The 17293-nt window shown below is 47.7% G+C and overlaps 1 long non-coding RNA gene across 2 annotated transcripts in view; it reads left to right on the top strand.

Moving 5' to 3' along the window:
• LOC121026890 (uncharacterized) overlaps positions 1–17293 on the top strand; it is an 86738-nt gene that overhangs the window by 15580 nt on the left and 53865 nt on the right. The window contains exon 3 of one of the 2 annotated variants that reach the window (XR_005788483.1): positions 13323–14932. The exons of the other annotated variant lie outside the window; for it this stretch is intronic. This is a non-coding gene — a long non-coding RNA (uncharacterized LOC121026890). Of the gene's footprint in view, positions 1–13322; positions 14933–17293 lie in introns of those variants that run through there. 2 annotated transcript variants of the gene reach the window in all.

The following is a 17293-nucleotide window of genomic DNA, read 5'->3' as shown; positions in this document are numbered from 1 at the left end:
AAAGTGACTTATCCAATGGCACCCAGCAGTCTGGACTCCAGAGCATGAGTGGGTGGCCGCCAACGCTGGTTCAGCCGCTCCAGGGGACGTTTGTCCATCTGCCCAGGCGGTCTGGTGGAGGACAGCGGGTGCAGCAGCCAGGAGCTCCTGAGCTCCGTGTATGTGCACCGGCGAGAGCTTTCCCTGGGGTGCCGGCGCAGTGGGCTGTGTGACCTCGGGCGGGTCATGTCCCACTGTGGGGGAGCTTGGCCTTGAAGCTCTCTAAGCCCCTTTCCCAGTCTTGTCACGGAGAGGCTCTCTGAACCCAGGGTAGCAAATATCCCCTTAGGTTGCAACTCCTGTTTGCAAAGCCTGCTACAGATGCCTTAATTAATTATTCAGGCTGACACATCTCCAGCTCCAAAATCAGAGGGTTGAGAAAAGATCAGAGGAATATAATCAATGTGAACTCGGCTGATAATCGCCGGTCCCAGGGTGGTGTGAAGAGAAGAAAACCCTCCAAATTGGTCTTCTTTTACACTTTGGCCCTGTCTCTGCCAGCGGCCAAGATACAACCGTCCTTCCTCAATAATTAATGAGCGGCAGCGCCCCCGGCCCCGGGGCCCCGGGAGGAGGCCCCTCACGGTGGCTGCCCTCCGGAAGCACGCGTGCCCGTGCGCACCCACGTGCGCCAGGCAGTCGGGGGCAGGGTGGCGAGAACACTGAGTCACGCCGGCTGACCCAGCAAAGTGCTGGGAGTGTGACCGGAATGAAGGGTTGCTCTGTCTGTCTCGGAGGTGGCGTGGCAGATCAAATCACAGCGGATCAGGCGCCGAGATGTTGCCTTGCTCTGAGTGACAGAAGTTAATAATTAGTGACAATGATTGACAGATACACTCCATCTGCTGCTCCGACGCCTAGGAGCAGTTATTCCACAACTGTCTGCGGGCACAATGAACCCCCCCGGGAGCGCGGGCTGGCCCGTGATTGACAGCTGCCTCCAAGAGAGACAGGCCACTGACGGGAAAGTCGCTGTCAGCAGAAGCGCTCAGGTCCCCCCACCGCGTTCCCGGGGAGGCTCAGTCTCTGTATACATTTATTCTGTTTCATTTATCATGTCAGCCGTGGTTTTAAATAGATTACTAGCTGGCCTGTTTTGTTTTTTTTTTTCTTTTTCTTTTTCTTTTTCTTTTTTTTCTTTTTCTTTTTTTTTTTTAACTGGAGAGTTTTCTATCGGTAAATTAGAAATATCCACGTATGTCAACGACTCCCCGGGACGCGCGTCTTCCAATACTTTGTTCTCCTGGTAGATGGAGGAGGGGAGGTGGGAGCTGGCCTGGGTTGGAGATTTCACTGATCTCCCCATTAAAATCAAAATGGAATCTTTAACCAGCAGCCCCGTAAAATGGTGCTGAGCATTTACTTGGTAAACTCGGTCTCAAAAGTCCAAACGGAAGCTCTAAAGTTCCCTGGTTTTTTTCTCTTTCTTTCTCTTTTTTCCTTAAGAAATAAACATGTCTCTGAGGTGCCTTTCGATGACACAACTCACAGTTGCTCCTAAAACGATATTTGCATTTTTAGACTATGGCAACAATTCCTTGGCAGTTCAGAATCCCCGCTTTCTCAGGGCGAACTGTTTATTCCCTGGTGCCTTCCTGGTCAAAATCTGGAACGAACTAGCTGGGTAATCTTGACTGTGGGTTACCGTTCTATCTAGACCGAAGTCCCTGCTCCCGTTCCCTGAGTATTTTTATCCTAAATTAAAGCTCGGCCTCCGTGCGGCAGTAACCGGAGGACTGACACCTTGTAGCCCTGTTATAAATAGGAACGCAGAAATATATATGCATTTTTACTAGCGGAATTGTCATTACCTAATTGTTCCTACTTATAATTTGTTTAGCTTTCTGGAAAAACGCATTTCAATTTTGCTTCATTTAGGATCCGGCAGATAGGCTTTCCGGACCATCACTTAACTTCTCTCGCTCCTTTTGTCCCCCTGATGCTTCAGCATAATTTAAAGGACTGTCCATTGCCGTTATGAATAAAAGCCTACTTAAGTCTTGCTATTTAAAATACAGTGAACTCTGCTTATATTGATCTCATTCAGAATGTTCTCCCGCATATGATGTCCATCTTTTAAAGTATGGGTCATGTTTCCTCTTAAGATGTTTTCTTATCTTATTCCTCTAAAATGATATAAACAGTTTCAGCATTCTTGATGATTGGGTATGCGGGTAAAGAAAAGACATCCTGCTCTTTTTTAAGTTTTTAAACGATCAGGATACCAGAAAATGAAGTCATAGGGAGCACAAATGTTTGCCTCTCGTCCAGGGGTCTGTTCTCCTCCTTGTTTCTGTAACAAGATGGTACTTAGCCGACCTCAGGCAGGCCTGAGCTTGCCTCGGTGGTGCCCCAGATGGTCCTAGCTGCCCTGCCCCAAAGGCTTAGAGTAGGAGTGGGGTGTGGGGGGTGGTGCTGAATATCAGAGAGGAAATAACGAAGTATGATTGTCCCTCTGACTGCCCATCTCCATCCCGGAGTTAAATGTGTACCCACCTGCCCTATGATAAATGCATGCACAAGTTTGTGTGGTTGGTGTCTCTCATATCTTTTTAAACTTTTTTTTTTAATGTTTATTTTTTTTTTAAATTTTTTTTTTCAACGTTTATTCATTTTTGGGATAGAGAGAGACAGAGCATGAACGGGGGAGGGGCAGAGAGAGAGGGAGACACAGAATGGGAAACAGGCTCCAGGCTCTGAGCCATCAGCCCAGAGCCTGACGCGGGGCTCGAACTCACGGACCGCGAGATCGTGACCTGGCTGAAGTCGGACGCCCAACCGACTGCGCCACCCAGGCGCCCCTTTAATGTTTATTTTTGAGAGAGAGAGAGAGAGAGAGAGAGAGAGAGAGGGCGTAGGCGGGGGGGAGGGACAGAGAACGAGGGAGACACAGAATCCGAAGCAGGCTCCAGGCTCTGAGCTGTCAGCCCAGAGCCCGGCATGGGGCTCGAACCCACAGACTGCGAGATCATGACCTTGGACGCCTAACCAACCGAGCCACCCAGGCGCCCTCTCCTACCCCTTCTAGAGAGACTTTGCAGAAGGTGTGTTGATGGAGCTTGTTTGTTTAGCTGTTTATTTTTGGCCCGTCAGCTGGAAGGTCAGCACGCTCCATTTTCTTACTTAGACTCTGCCCCAGTTAGAGCTACAATGGCCTTAAATAGCCAGGCACTGTGCCGGTTCCAGAATGTGGTGGGGAGCACAGAGACACCCTCAGTAGCTTACCACCTGTTGAGGGACTGGACCAGCAAACAGGGATTAGACATCTCATGACCGATGCTGAGATGAGGAGGAACAAGGGCCGAAGGAGCCCGGAGGAGAGGGGCCGCCTCTGGGTGTGGGGGTCAAGGAAGCTTTCCAGGAAGAAACTACTGAAGGGGAAAGCGGTAGGAGCCCCGGGGTGCTTCGGGCACCAGGAATGGCACGTGGCCAGGATCTGGACAAAGCTCGGCGTGGTCACCACACGCCGCCAGAGCAGGTCACATCGTCTGGGCCTTCTCTGTCACGTTGAAGAGCGTGGACTTCATGGTAAGGATTTGCGCTTCAGGAAGATCTCTGTGCGGTGATGGGCGGAAGGGCTTGGAGGCGGTGGGAGACGGGAGGCAAGGAGTGGGTAGGAGGCTGTCGGCCCAGGTTAGGGCAGCCGCAGAAAGGAGCCGTGCAGACAGATGGCAGAGGCCTCTGGGAAGTGGACTCCATAGACTTTGGCGACGGGGCTGAGGCGAAGTGTCGCACACTGTAACTCGGCTGACCGGGTGGATGGCGGGATGTTCTTTGAATGAGGAACTTACGAGAAGGAGCGTGTTGGCGTGGGAGAATGATGGCGAGTTAAACCTCGAACCGGTTTGGGTTTCAAGGCTGGCTTTGTGGGTTAGCAACCTGGGCAGTCGCCCTGCGCTCAGAAGGGTTCTGCACTTGGTTCAATGCTCTGCTGCCATGGTCTTGAAATTCACCATAAAGTTGGAGCGAGGGGCCCCGTGTTTTCACTTGGCACAGGTCCTGTGTACAGCTCATCCAGGCAGAAAAGTCAGGGAAGCAGCTTGCTTCCCCAGGTGGAGACCAAGGGGTCTGGGAGGCTCCAGCACAGGGGGAGGTATTTAACACCCGGGGAGGGGACTGGCTCAGGAGGGAGAACATGAGGGAAGAGAATCCACGGTAGGACCCTGTGACACACAGCCTTTTAGGGACAGGACCGAAGGGGGAAGAACCTCCAAATGCAAAGACCCCGTGACCTATTGCCATGTTTTGCCTTGGAGGTGGCGCGTGCAGTGAGCCGTTGCCTCAGGTCTGAGGCGTGTCTGGCTGTGTCTCAGGTTATCAGCTAAATGCAAACTCAAATCAGCGAGTGCAAAAGAATCTTACCAACAACTATCTATGAGTCATTATAGACATTTGTAACTTTCTCCAGGTTCCAAAGTACTTTCATTCATTCCTTCAGCAGCTATTTAGATATTTACTGAGCACCTACTATATGCCAGGCACTGCGCTGGGTGCTAGGGATGCATCAGTGAACAAAGGACACAAAGACCCTGCCCTCGAGGAGCTTACATTCTAGGGAGGCGACACAAACAGTAAACAATAAACATGATATGTAGGTTAATCGTATAATAGATTAGGTGGGGACTGCAGTAGCCACTTAGGTTGTCTGTGCTTGGTAACATTTACCACCTGGCTAAACGCCATCATGGGTGGGTTACATAAGGAGAATTCTCCACCGGCCACCCACCTTATCATTTGTGAATTCATCTCCCCACTAGCTCTTCTTGGTGACAGTAATAATGTCCCCTTCTTATTAAGTCCTTACTGCACACTGGATATTATGCTAAGAGCTTTACTTGCATCGTCACATATAATCCCACCAGCCACTCCAAGAGGTAGGTACTATTTCTAATCTTCTTTCACAAGCGCTCCGGCGGAGCCTTGGCGGGATGAGGTAACTTGCGCTCAGTCATGGGTAGTGAGTGGGAGAGAGCCTGGACTTAAATCCAAGTACGTCTGGTTCTCCCACCCAGGTTTTTAACCACTGGCAGAGCAAAAGTTTTTCTTTTTCCTTTTAAAGGAGAACATTGAAAACTAGTCATGGAGACAAAGTATGGCTTGTCGCTTTCCCAAACCCTACAAGCATTTTTTTTTTTTTTCTTTTTAAGGTGGAGTCTATTCCTGCTGGGAATAGCAGCCATCAGTTTAAGTAGCAGAGCGCAGCTAATGCCTAACGTGACGGAGGCTCAGAGCCAAAGGCCTTGATAAGGTGTTTGGTTCAAAGGCACTTTGAGGCTGCGTGAAGCGGAAAGCTACAAAGCCCTGGGACAGAGCCCCTCACTACCCTGTGGGCTGTGATGTCCCCGTGTGGAGGGGATTTATGCATCTGTGTCAAATGCACGGTGCGTGCAAGGTTTTCCCGGGCTTCACTGTCATCAAAAGTGTCAAGAGAATTACTGACTCAAAATAATCATAACAGCTACCACTGATCGAGTGCTCCTGTGCCGGGACTGGCTAAGAGCTTTATGTAATTACCTCCTTTAATCCTCATAAGAGCTGGTGGGAGAACAGAGGTAGGTAGGTCCTGTGAAGTAGGCACAATTACAGTCCCCAGTTGAGATACAACAAGCTCGAGACTTGCTCAGGGACATTGGAGATGACCCGCTAAGGGTGACGGTGTCTAAGTGGTGGAGATGGGATTTGAACCCGGGAAGGGCTGCTGTCTTGGCCACCGCCCTGTGAGACCTGCCGCAGGCCCCGGAGACGCTTGCGAGGTCGCCGAGGCTAACGAGGCCAGAGCGGGGCAGGGGCCTGTTCAAGGTTGGGAAGCAAGCCTCGGGCAGAACGGGGGCAAGAATCAAAGTGTCCTGACCCCTTGTCTACACCCTTTCAACATGCTGTCGAGCTTCTCTAACAGCTTGTGCAGCAGGGATTCCTAAAACTGACCTAGAGGAAAAATTGAGGAGAGTTCTATTCCTAAAACACTTCCGTAGCTCTATATGCAATTAGCCATTATTATTCAGAGAGCTTGGCTTTGACCCTGCCCGCTGCCCTGCATTTCTCAGCTGTTGTCGATGACCTCGTCTACCTCGTCATGAGCTCATCTTTGTTGAGAGGCAGTGGTGTGCTCGGCCAGTGAACCTTCCACCCTGTGTGCACCATGTTGTTCCCAGCAGGGAATCTCTTTGGGGCTCCAGAGACCAGGCCCAGAGATACGGTTCTAAAACAGGCCACCGCTTCTGTGCTGCTTTGTCACTGCGAATGTGCACGCTGCCAACAGCAGCCAGTGTTTATTGGCGGTTGACTATGTTTCAGGCTTTCTATAGAACACTGTTTAATCTTTACAACTGCCTTTGGAGGAAGTATCTCTTTTAACCCCATTTTACAGTTGAAGAAACTAAGGCCCAGAGAGACGATGACACTTGCCCTAAAACATGGCCGGGAAGCAGCAGATTCAGATCTTGACCCTCTAGGGTTTGTATGACTTAAGAGTCTGTACTTTGCCCCTTGACTCTTTTTTTTAAATTTTATTAAAAAAAATTTTCTTAAAAAAATAAATATTTATTTTTGAGAGAGAGAGACATACAGAGTGAGAGCAGGGGAGGAACAGAGAGAGAGGGAGACGCAGAATCTGGAGCACACTCCAGGCTCTGAGCTGTCAGCACAGAACCCGACGCGGGGCTCGAACCCACGCACCGTGAGACCGTGACCTGAGCTGATGTTGGACGCTCAGCCGACTGAGCCACCCAGGCGCCCCGCCCCTTGACTCTCGACTATACTTTTGAGAAGGTTGTCCCAGATTCTGGGGGAAAATCTAGGGAGCCATTCTTCTTGCACATGGCTCACCTTGTTCTTTGGACACGAGGCCAAGGCTCCTCCATGCCCTTGAACAAGGACAAGCTGATGCGCCCAAATTGTCCACCTCAACACCTGAAGATGACTGAACTGAATTGCCAAGCTCGCGCTCCTATACCTCAGTTAAGTGACCTTATGTCTTCTCCTGGAACACCCAGCAGCTACTATTTAAGGCCCTTGCATGTGGTGGGCACTGAAGCAGTTACTGGGGATGGTGACAAGGTTCACGCTCCCTGCTTTCCCTCGGCTCATAGCCTGGTGTGGAAGACAGACAATGAAACAAGTAGTTTCAATATTGCGGGGTGAGTACAACAATGAGGCAAGGACAGACTGCTCAGAGGCACACAGCATGGAAATTGAACCCAGCCTGGGGGGTGTCATCAGGGAAGGCTTCCTGGAGGAGGTGAGGTTGAAGCTGATTCCTAAAAAAAAAGTCAGGCCAAGAAGGGATGGGAGAATGTTATAGGGAAAAACCTGGGGTGAGAGAAGATGGGGGGCTCCTTTGAAGACAGTCCATTCCATCTTTGCTGTATCTTTGCATGTTCTTAGCTTGCCTGGGGTCATACACCTAGGAGGTCAAACTGTTTGTCTCCGGAGACAACGCTTCTAGCTTCTCTACTCCATGTGCCCTTTCTTCCTCTGGAGATTGTTGTGTCTGCCGTGATGCCTGGGACTGTTGCTGCTGTCTTGGTACCATGAGGGGAGCCAGCCCGAGGGCAGATTCACTGAGAGGGCACAGCAGAGAGATATAAAGAACCTGAGTTCTTTTTTTTTTTTTTTTTTTAAATGTTTATTTATCTTTGAGAGAGAGAGAGACAGAGCACGAACGGGGGAGGGGCAGAGAGAGGGAGACACAGAATCCGAAGCAGGCTCCAGGCTCCGAGCTGTCAGCACAGAGCCTGACGCAGGGCTCGAACCCACAAACCGTGAGACCATGACCTGGGCCAAAGTCGGAAGCTTAACCGACTGAGCCACCCAGGCGCCCCAAGAACTGAGTTCTCGGTGCCCTCATGTAGTTTCTGAGTCAGCCAGCCCTGGACTCTGGCTCGCCTCTGCTGCCCTCAAGTGACACAGTGCTCGAGAGCATAGGGGTACCTGCCTGCTCTGCCCCTCGCTGGTCATGTGACTTTGGGCACGGTAACTTCTCTGAGTCTCAGCTTCCTCATCTCTAAGATAGGGATCATAATAATTGATAATAGTTGTACTTACCCAGCAAGTGACGTTGTGAGGAGTACATGTGTTAATGCATGTCACGAGCTTACAATAATGCCTGGCCTTAGGAAGTGCCAACAGATGGAAGCTATTAATATTGCCAACACATATTTCCGTAGTCGGCTCACACTCCCAGCCTTTTTGAAGCTCTCAATTAATAACAGAGAGACTCGGGCTAATCACAGTGCAGGTTGATCAGCTCTGTGATAGAGCCCAGAACGGGGAGCAGTTAACTTTTGCAGGAGGGAGCAGGTGAAGGTCCATCGAGGCCATGTGTTTGAGCAAGGGCCTGAAACATGAGTAGAAGTTTGATGGCAAAGAGGAGGAGGAGAGGCGTCCGTGGCGGTGGGCGCAGCCTGAGCAGGGCATTGAAGCCTTTCAAGGGCTTGGTAAAGGGCAAGTAGCTGGTGCGATTAGGACGTCACGTGTGGCCGCATGTGGAAACGGGGGTTGGGGCTGGGTGTGGAAGGCCTTGAGTGCCCAGACTAAGGGATTGGTCCCAAACAGGGTCCATGGGATCATAGTCCTGAAACAAGGGTTCCGTGGCAGTCAGGTCAGGGATGGAAGGGCTGCACACATCACAGTCCCAGCAATGGCCGGTGCTCATTGGCATAATAAGGGCTCTGACAAGTCCTGTAGGAAAACCTGTCTGACTTGGTTTCACCCAGTGTTTTACAAACGTATTCGCAACAAGGAGCCCTTTATTTGCCCAACAGCCATTGCTGCAGGTCACACTTTGGGGGATGCAGTTCCAGACGCTGGGGAGCTGACAAAAGGTTTGAAGCATGGGAGTGAGGGGGTCAACTCTGTCTTTTCCAAAGATTCCTCCTAATGATTTAAACAATAACAGGTCAAATTAAGTCAGAAGTAAGCTGTTTCAAAGAATTGGCTTGCTCGGCTGAGGATCTTTAATTTTAAATGGGTGACTTCTCTCGGCTGTGTCCCTCTCTGAAAGTCTTCTACCTTTCAAGTATCCAAAGCAGAAAAACTTCCTGCCACGTACAGTAGTTTTCCTTCTGACCTTTTTGCTCTGGTTCTTTAAAGCTGAAGGTTAGATAATTCAGGGGGCTCAGCACTTGGATTGACACTTGAAAGCTGCTGTGATGCTTTTTTGGGGGTTAGAGGTTAGAGTCACTGGAGCTGCAGTCTGACTTGAAAAAATTTTTGAAGTTTTTAATTTTCATTCCTTTCTCCTCTCCTCTCCTCTCCTCTCCTCTCCTCTCCTCTCCTCTCCTCTCCCCTTCTCCTTTCCTCCTCTTTCTCCTCCTCTTCCTTCTTAACATAAGGGACAGTTGACAATGATGCTTTCCAACTCGGCAACTCCTGCTGAAGGCAGAACGTATGATAAACATGCCCCTTTGGAAGACTTTGGCTGAGGTTGGGATGTCTCAACTGCTGGGCAGTGGGGAGGGGGACTTATGAAAAATACAGATTCCAGGGAATCTGCATTTTGGGTGATTTGGATCCACAGTAAAGTTGAAAACTACAGTTGGAAAACTTCAGATGTTACACATCCGACTTACAGATACTCTCTAGGTGGGAACGCCTCTTCCTTATTCATGTCCCCTCCGTGCTGCCCATCTGTCCAGCCTCCAGCCCCAGGGTGCTCCCCTAGGATGGGCCCTATCCCAGACCACACAGACTCTGGTCCCATCCCCTGGATCTCTACTCCCCTTCCCTGCTCTCTCACCCAGCTGCTGTAGCCAATGTCCTTGCTCCTAGGGTGGTGAGGAATGAGGCTCAGGTGCAGGAGCAAGGACTTGGGGGTGAGGGAGGTGGTGGTGAACATTTTCAGGGACTAGTGTCATCGGTGCTGGTCCAGCCCCGGGGTGCTCTAAGTGGTTTCACGTTATGGGTATCTGACTCCCATATAGCTTCTGCCCTAGGAATGGCCACGGGGAAATTTTCTCTGTTTGGGATCTCACGAGCTCCTCTTCCCTTTTGGCTATATCCTTCTCCCCTTGCTTTTTTTTTTTTTTTTTTAAACCTTTTCATCACTGCAATATTGCCTTTTTTCTCTACACTGTGACAGATCACCTCCCGGGGCTAAGTCACTGGTGACAACACTGGTGACAACAAATCCTTATGAGTATTCTCATCTTCCACCCCAGTTCTGCTCTTAAAAGAAATATCCTATCTCCTGCCACACCAGGATCCCCACTTAGGAGGCCTTATCTTGGTCCTTCTCCAGGAGAGCCATCCCAGCTCTTGGGGAGAAAAAGCTCCAGGCTGGGTTAACTACTAAAGAGATCAGTAATACCTTCCCCACTGGGAGGTGTTGGTGCCCTGGAGCTTTTGGTCTCTGTCTTAGCTGGGGCTCTCATAACAAAACACCAGAGACCGAGTGGCTGAAACAACAGGAAGTTGTCACAACAGTTCTCACTGTTTTGGGGACTGGAGAGTCCACCATCACGGTGCCAGCAGGGTCGATGTGTGGCTAGGGCTCTCTCCCTGGGTTGTAGATGGCCACCTTCTTGCTGTGTCTTCACACGGCCCTTTGTCAGTATGTGTACATGGAGAGAGAGAGGGAGAAAGCTCTTGGTGTCTCTCTCTTTTTAAAATTTTTTTATGTTTATTTTTGGGAGGCAGAGAGAGACAGAGCATGAGTGTGGGGTTGGGGGGGAGCAGAGACAGAGGGAGACACAGAATCCGAAGCAGGTTCCAGGCTCTGAGCTGTCAGCACAGAGCCCGACGCGGGGCTCGAACCCACGAGCCATGAGATCATGACCTGAGGTGAAGTTGGACGCTTAACTGAGCAAGCCACCCAGGCGCCCCCAGCCACATGACCTTATAAATATTATATATATTAGTCAGGGCTTCTGATTGTGAGCAACAGAAAGGAGCTCTGGCTGCTGTGAGCAAAAAGTAAATCTACTGAAAGGCCATTGGAGCCTACACGGGATCTGGGAGACCAGGCTGGGAAAAGAGGTGGGACTTTGTAGTAGGAACTGTAGTGAAGGTCAGGCCTTGGTGAGAGTCTCAGCCTCACACACACTAGCCACCACCATGACTTTGATCTTGGAATGTGCCTTCCTTCGTTGAGGCACTTGCTTGAGCTTTAAAGAATCAGGAATGAGGGTTTGATAGGCCAAACTTAAATCATATGCCTGCCTTGGGAAGTGGGTGAAGATGCCAAGGTTTTCAATGACCCGACCCTCTCTTCCCCAGCTCAGTCCTCATGTCAGGGCTGCAGTGGACTGGGAATTAGCCTCCTGCCGAGTTGATAGGAGGATTCTATTATTAAAAAGGAGATCTGGGTACTTTTTGGGAAGAAGGTGGATAGTTGGATTTCAAGCCACAAAGCAATAAATATGCAGTATTCCATTTGTTTGCAGAAAGCTCCAGATTTGTACCTTTAGCTCTGGACTCTTCCCTGAGGCCCAGTGCCCCTAGGATGTCTGATAACCACCTTGGACTTAACATATCTGAACTAAAACATTTGATTCTCTTGCTCTTGCCCAAATCATTCATGCCCACCCCCACCATCTTCCCCATCTAATTTCACCATTTGCTTAATTTCTCAGACCAGAACATGAAGAGTCACCTCTGATTCCTTGCTTGCTCTTGCTTACTACATCTGTCCATTGGTAGGTTCTGTAGGCTCTACCCAAAAGATAGCTGTGTATTTTCCACTTCTTGTCATCTCCATTGTTTTGTTTGTTTTTTAAAGTTTATTTATTTTGAGAAGGGGGGCGCGGTAACAAGAAGGGTAGGGGCAGAGAGAGAGGGAGAGAGAGAATCCCAAGCAGGCTCCTCACTGTCAGCACAGAGCCCAGTGTGGGGCTCTATCTCACAAACCATGAGATCACGACCTGAACTGAAATCGAGCCAGATGCCCAACTGACTGAGCCACCCAGGTGCCCGATCATCCCCATTGTTACTACTCACATCCAAACAACTACTATCTCTCATTGGACCACCTCAGTAGCTTCTAACCTGGATTTCTTGGTCTCTTCATGCTCTCCTATAATCCGTTCTCTATGAAGTGCGCTCTAAGGCATGGATCATATCAGGACTGTCTCTCATAAACTCCAAGCTTTTGGCCATGGCTTCAAGGACCTCTTCCTGATCTGGCCCTTCTCCATTTCTCCGACTTCTTTTCACACTGCCTTTCCCCACCCACCCTCCTATTTGTTGCTCTCCAACCGTGCCAGTCTTATTTCCATACCTGTAATATGCACCCTCGGCCTGGTTCAGTCCTTGACTCCTGCCATTGTCTCTGGAATGCTCTTACTCCAAATCTTGGCAGGCCCCTTTTCATCATGCAGATCTAGAATCAAATGTTGCCTCCTCAGAAAGTCTTCCTCTGACCACCCAACCAAAGGTGCTCCCCATCTGTACTTTCTATCATATTACTGTTTTGTCACCTTATGGCACCTATCATTATCGGAAATTATCTTATTTATAGTTTACTTTGGTTATCTGCCTCTAATTAAAATATAGACTCACCCAGAGCCAGATTCTTGTCTGTTCACTGCTGTGTTCCCACTGCCTAGGAGAGTGTCTGACACATGGTGGGCACTCAGTTGCTATTGATTATTTGTGAATGATGGTCCGGAGCCCTCCAAGCCAAGGGTCCCACTTAGGGCGAAGCCCCATGTGTGTAAGGGGGGGATGGATATGGCAGCAGCCCAGAGGGTGCAGCCCCAGTCTCTATCCAGCCATATACCAATAGCCCCACCTGGACACTGTCCCCTCAGTGCTTCCCCGCCAGCGAATGGCCCCATGGTCTCCATGTTTGCCCAAACTTGAAGACCAGGTGTGACTTTTAATTCCCCATTCCCCACATCTAATCAATCACAAAGTCCTAAAAATCAATAAAAAGACAAATAACCCAACAGAAAATCAGATTAAAGCTGTAAACAGGCAGATCACAGAAGAGAAATACAAATGGCTATAAACACATGAAAAGATGCTCAACCTCATGAGAAAGGGCTCAGTAAAATGAACTTTCTCTTACCCCCTTAAGACTGATAGAAATTTACAAAAATAGGTAAAATATCTAGTGTTGGGAAGGGTTGAGGAAATGAGTGCTCTCATGTACTGTGGGGGTAATACGAGCGGGTTGAGCCTCTTTGGAGAACCACTTAGCAGCATCCATCAAAAATCGAAATGCATGGCGAGCATGGTGCAACTGGGAGCAGCTCTTCCTGGCTCCCTAGGGAACGTCTGGAGGAGACAAAATATCCCAAAAGGCATAAGAAGGATCTAATCCAGAGGTCTTCCTTCCCTTACAGCCAGCCAGTTGAAGAAGGATCTAGTTTCTTTGGAGACTTGTTTGGTTTGAGTGTTCTTCCTCCACCTCTGTCTGCTGAAAATCAACACATCCTGAAGTTGGAGATGTGGGAAGACCCTGAACTCACCTCCTGCCGTGGACACACCAAATCCATAGCTACATCTAGAACAGTTGTCTCTGAAAAAGACCTGAAAGCTGTGTAGCTCCTCCACAGCAACGGATAAAAAGGCCACACTGAGATGGATAGAAAAGACAGAGATATGGTCTTGCTAAAGACCCCACTCCCAGTGCAGTGACCCAGAAGCACGAGGGTGCCCACCCATATGCACAAATATGGTGCATATCCCTGAGAAGAGAATTTGACCCCCACACTAGGCACCCCAACCCTTTGCTGAACATCCGGCTTTGAAAACCAATGAGACTTATATCCAGGAGACCCAAGAGGTTGTAGGAAACTGAGACTCTGCTCCTGAAGGACTCAGACACAGACCCACTTGTCCTGGGACCCCGTACAAAAGTAGCAGGTTGGAAAATGCCCAGACCATATGTGAAGGAGATTCATTGGCTAAGCTTAAAGTATCTGCCAGAGGGCCAGGGGTCTGTTGGAACTCTCTCTGGGGAAGGAGGCTCTGGTGGGTTCCATTTTTGCACTCTCTCTTCTACTTTGCTAGTGGACACCATTTTTGCACTCTACCTTTATCTTGCTAGTGCCATGTCCCCTGGCCCAGTCTGTCCTGTGGTCCCACCCTTCCAAACCTGGTGGGCTGGCTCACCCTGACCCAGTACACCCCCGTGTGAGGCTGCTCCACCAACCTGGTTGCCAGACGTGGCCCCACCACTGCTGACAAGTGCATGCAGTCCACACAGGGGATGTCCCTTGAATGCTTGGCTCTGATGGCCAAGTGGGCTTGCATTTCTGGGCCCCATGGGACTGAAGCAACTGGAGAGACAGTTTTGGGCAAGGGAGCACCACAGGGCACTGAACAGACAGCAGACTGAAACATATTCCCAGTCTTCCTGTGATCACTCCTTTAAGACTGGGAGAGACAGCCATTTCACCTAATGCATAGAAACAGACACAGAGAGTCAAGCAAAATGAGGAAACAGGAAGATGTTCCAAATGAAAGAATAAGATAAAACTCCAGAAAAAACCTTAATGAAATGGAGATAAGTAATTTACATGGTAAAGAGTTCAGGGTAATGGTCATAGAGACGCTCATTGATCTTGGGAGAATGAACACAGAGAGAACTTCAACAAAGAGACGGAAAATAGAAGAAAGTAGGAAACATAAATCTCAGAGCTGAGGAATACAATAACTGAAATGAAAAATACACTGGTGGGATGCAACAGCAGACTAGATGAAACAGAATATGGGATCAGTGACTGGAAGGCAGGGCAGTGGAACTCACCCAAAACGGAGCAATAAAAAAAAAAAAGAATTAAGAAAAGTGAAGCTAGCTTAAGGGACATATAAACAACATCAAATGAAACAACATTTGCATAATAGGGGCCCAGAAGGAGAAGAGACAGAAAGAGACAGGACACTTATTTGAAGAAATGATGTCTGCAAACTTCCTTAACCTGGGGAAGAAAACAAGACATCCAGATCCAGGAAGCCCAGAGTTCCAAATAAAATGAACCCAAAGAGAATCATACTAAGACACATCATTAAAATGTCAAAGTCAAAGAATCTTAAAAGCAAAAAGAGAAAAACAACTTATAACATACAAGGGAACCCAATAAAATAATCAGCAGATTTTTTAGCAGAAACTTTGTAGGCCAGAAGGGAGTGACATGATGTATTCGAAGTGCTGAAAGTAAGACTTAGAATCAAGAATACTCTACCCAGCAAGGTTATCATTCAGAATTGAAGGAGATAAAAAAGTTTTCCAGATAAACAAAGACCCAAGGAGCATATCATCACTAAAGCAGCCTTATAGAAAATGTTAAAGGGACTTCTTTAAGCTGAAAAGAAAGGGCAGTAAGTAGTAACAAAAAATATATATATGAAAGTAAAAATCTCACTGGCAAAGGTAAAATATATAGTAAAGATAGTGTACTAATCACTTATAAAGCTAGCATACAAAAGTAATAAAAATAACTATAGCTACAGGGGTGCCTGGGTGGCTCAGTCAGTTAAGTGTCCAGCTTCAGCTCAGGTCATGAGCTTGCAGTTCATGGGTTTGAGCCCCGTGTCGAGCTCTGTGCTGACAACTCAGAACCTGGAGGCTGGATCTTGCTTCAGATTCTGTGTCTCCTTCTCTCTCTCCTCCTTCCCTGGCTTGCACTCTGTCTCTCCCTCTCTAAAAAAAAAAAAAAAAAAAAAAACATTAAAAAATTTTAAAAAATAACTGTAAATACAGCAATTAAAGGGTATACACAAAATAAAAAGATGTAAAATGTGACATCAAAAACAAATGTGGGAGAGTAGGAATAAAAATGTAGAGTTTTATTTTATTATTGTTATTATTTAAATGTTTATCTATCTGTTTTGAGAGAGAGAGTGCACAGACACGTGCACGCAAGCACGGGAGGGGCAGAGAGAGAGGGAGAGAGAGAATCCTAAGCAGGCTCTGCGCTGTCAGTGCAGAACCCAATGCAGGGCTCGGATTTCATGAACTGTGAGATCATGACCTGAGCCAAAATCAAGAGTCAGACACTCAACTGACTGACCCATCTAAAAAATGTAGAGTTTTAGAATGTACACACACACACACACACACACACACACACACACACACACACTTAAAATTACTTAGCCATATAAAAGAATGAAATCTTATCATTTGTGACAACATGGATGGACCTTGAAGGTATTATTATGCTAGGTGAAATAAGTCAGACAGAGAAAGACAAATACTGTATTATTTCACTTTATGTGGAATCTAAAAAACAAAACCAATGAACAAACAAAAAAAGCCAAACCAAACTCATAGATGCAGAGAATAGATTGGTGATTGCTGGGGGTGGGGTAGGGGATGGGAGGGTGTAAGCAAAATAGGAGAAGGGGACCAAGAGGTACAGATTTCCAGTTATAAAAGAAATAAGATATGGGGAGGTGCTGTACCGCCTGGTGACTTTAGTTAACAATATTGGATTGCATATTATGTAACTTTATATGATGTCAGGAGGAAAGTAGACAGTGTGGTTACCATTTCACAGCGTATCCAAATATTCAGTCATTATGTCGTACACCTGAAACTAATGTTATATGCCAATTACATATACCTCAATAAAAGAGGTGGAAATGTAAAGAAGAAATAAAATAAAATAAAAATGCACACCCTGCAACTTGCCCATGCCACCTGTAGTTATCTTTCCCAGAGCAATACTTATGGAATAATCAGAGAGCAAAGATGGTCACTGCAACATGGTTTATAAAAGCAAAAACTTTGGAACAACCTAAGTACTCACCAAACAGAGGTATAGTTAAACAAGCTGGGTACTTCCCTCTTATGGTCAGTAGCCAGTGCTACAGTGGTTTAAAAAAGAGTAAGATACATCTTTAAATATTGATGTGAAAATGCATCCAAGAAATGCAAGACACATTGTTAAGTAAATCACACAGGTTGCAAGGGTGCCTGGGTGGCTCAGTCGGTTGAGTGTCTAACTCTTCATTTTGGCTCAGGTCAACATCTCAGGGTTGTAGTATCGAGCTCTGTGTCAGGCTCTGTGCTTAACCTGGAGCCTGCTTAAGATTTTTTTTCTCTCTCTCCCTCTGCCCCTTGTCCTGTTTGCACTCCCTCTCTCTAAAAACAAACCAAAAACACGGGTTGCAGAATGTATTGACAGTATGATCTTATTTATGTTAAATAACCACACAATGTATATTTATATTAATAGCTAATATTCACTTATTAAGTAATAATAACTGGTAATATTTACACAGTGCTTACTCTGTTCCAGGCACTGGTCTAAGTGATTTAGTTACACTAACTCATCTATTCCTCATAATAACTCTTTTTTTTAAA

This window comes from Herpailurus yagouaroundi, unplaced genomic scaffold, assembly GCF_014898765.1.
Source record: "Herpailurus yagouaroundi ecotype Mexico unplaced genomic scaffold, PumYag 77, whole genome shotgun sequence".
Classification (NCBI taxonomy): Eukaryota; Metazoa; Chordata; class Mammalia; order Carnivora; family Felidae; genus Herpailurus; species Herpailurus yagouaroundi.
This window is presented reverse-complemented; position numbering and strand designations above follow the sequence as displayed.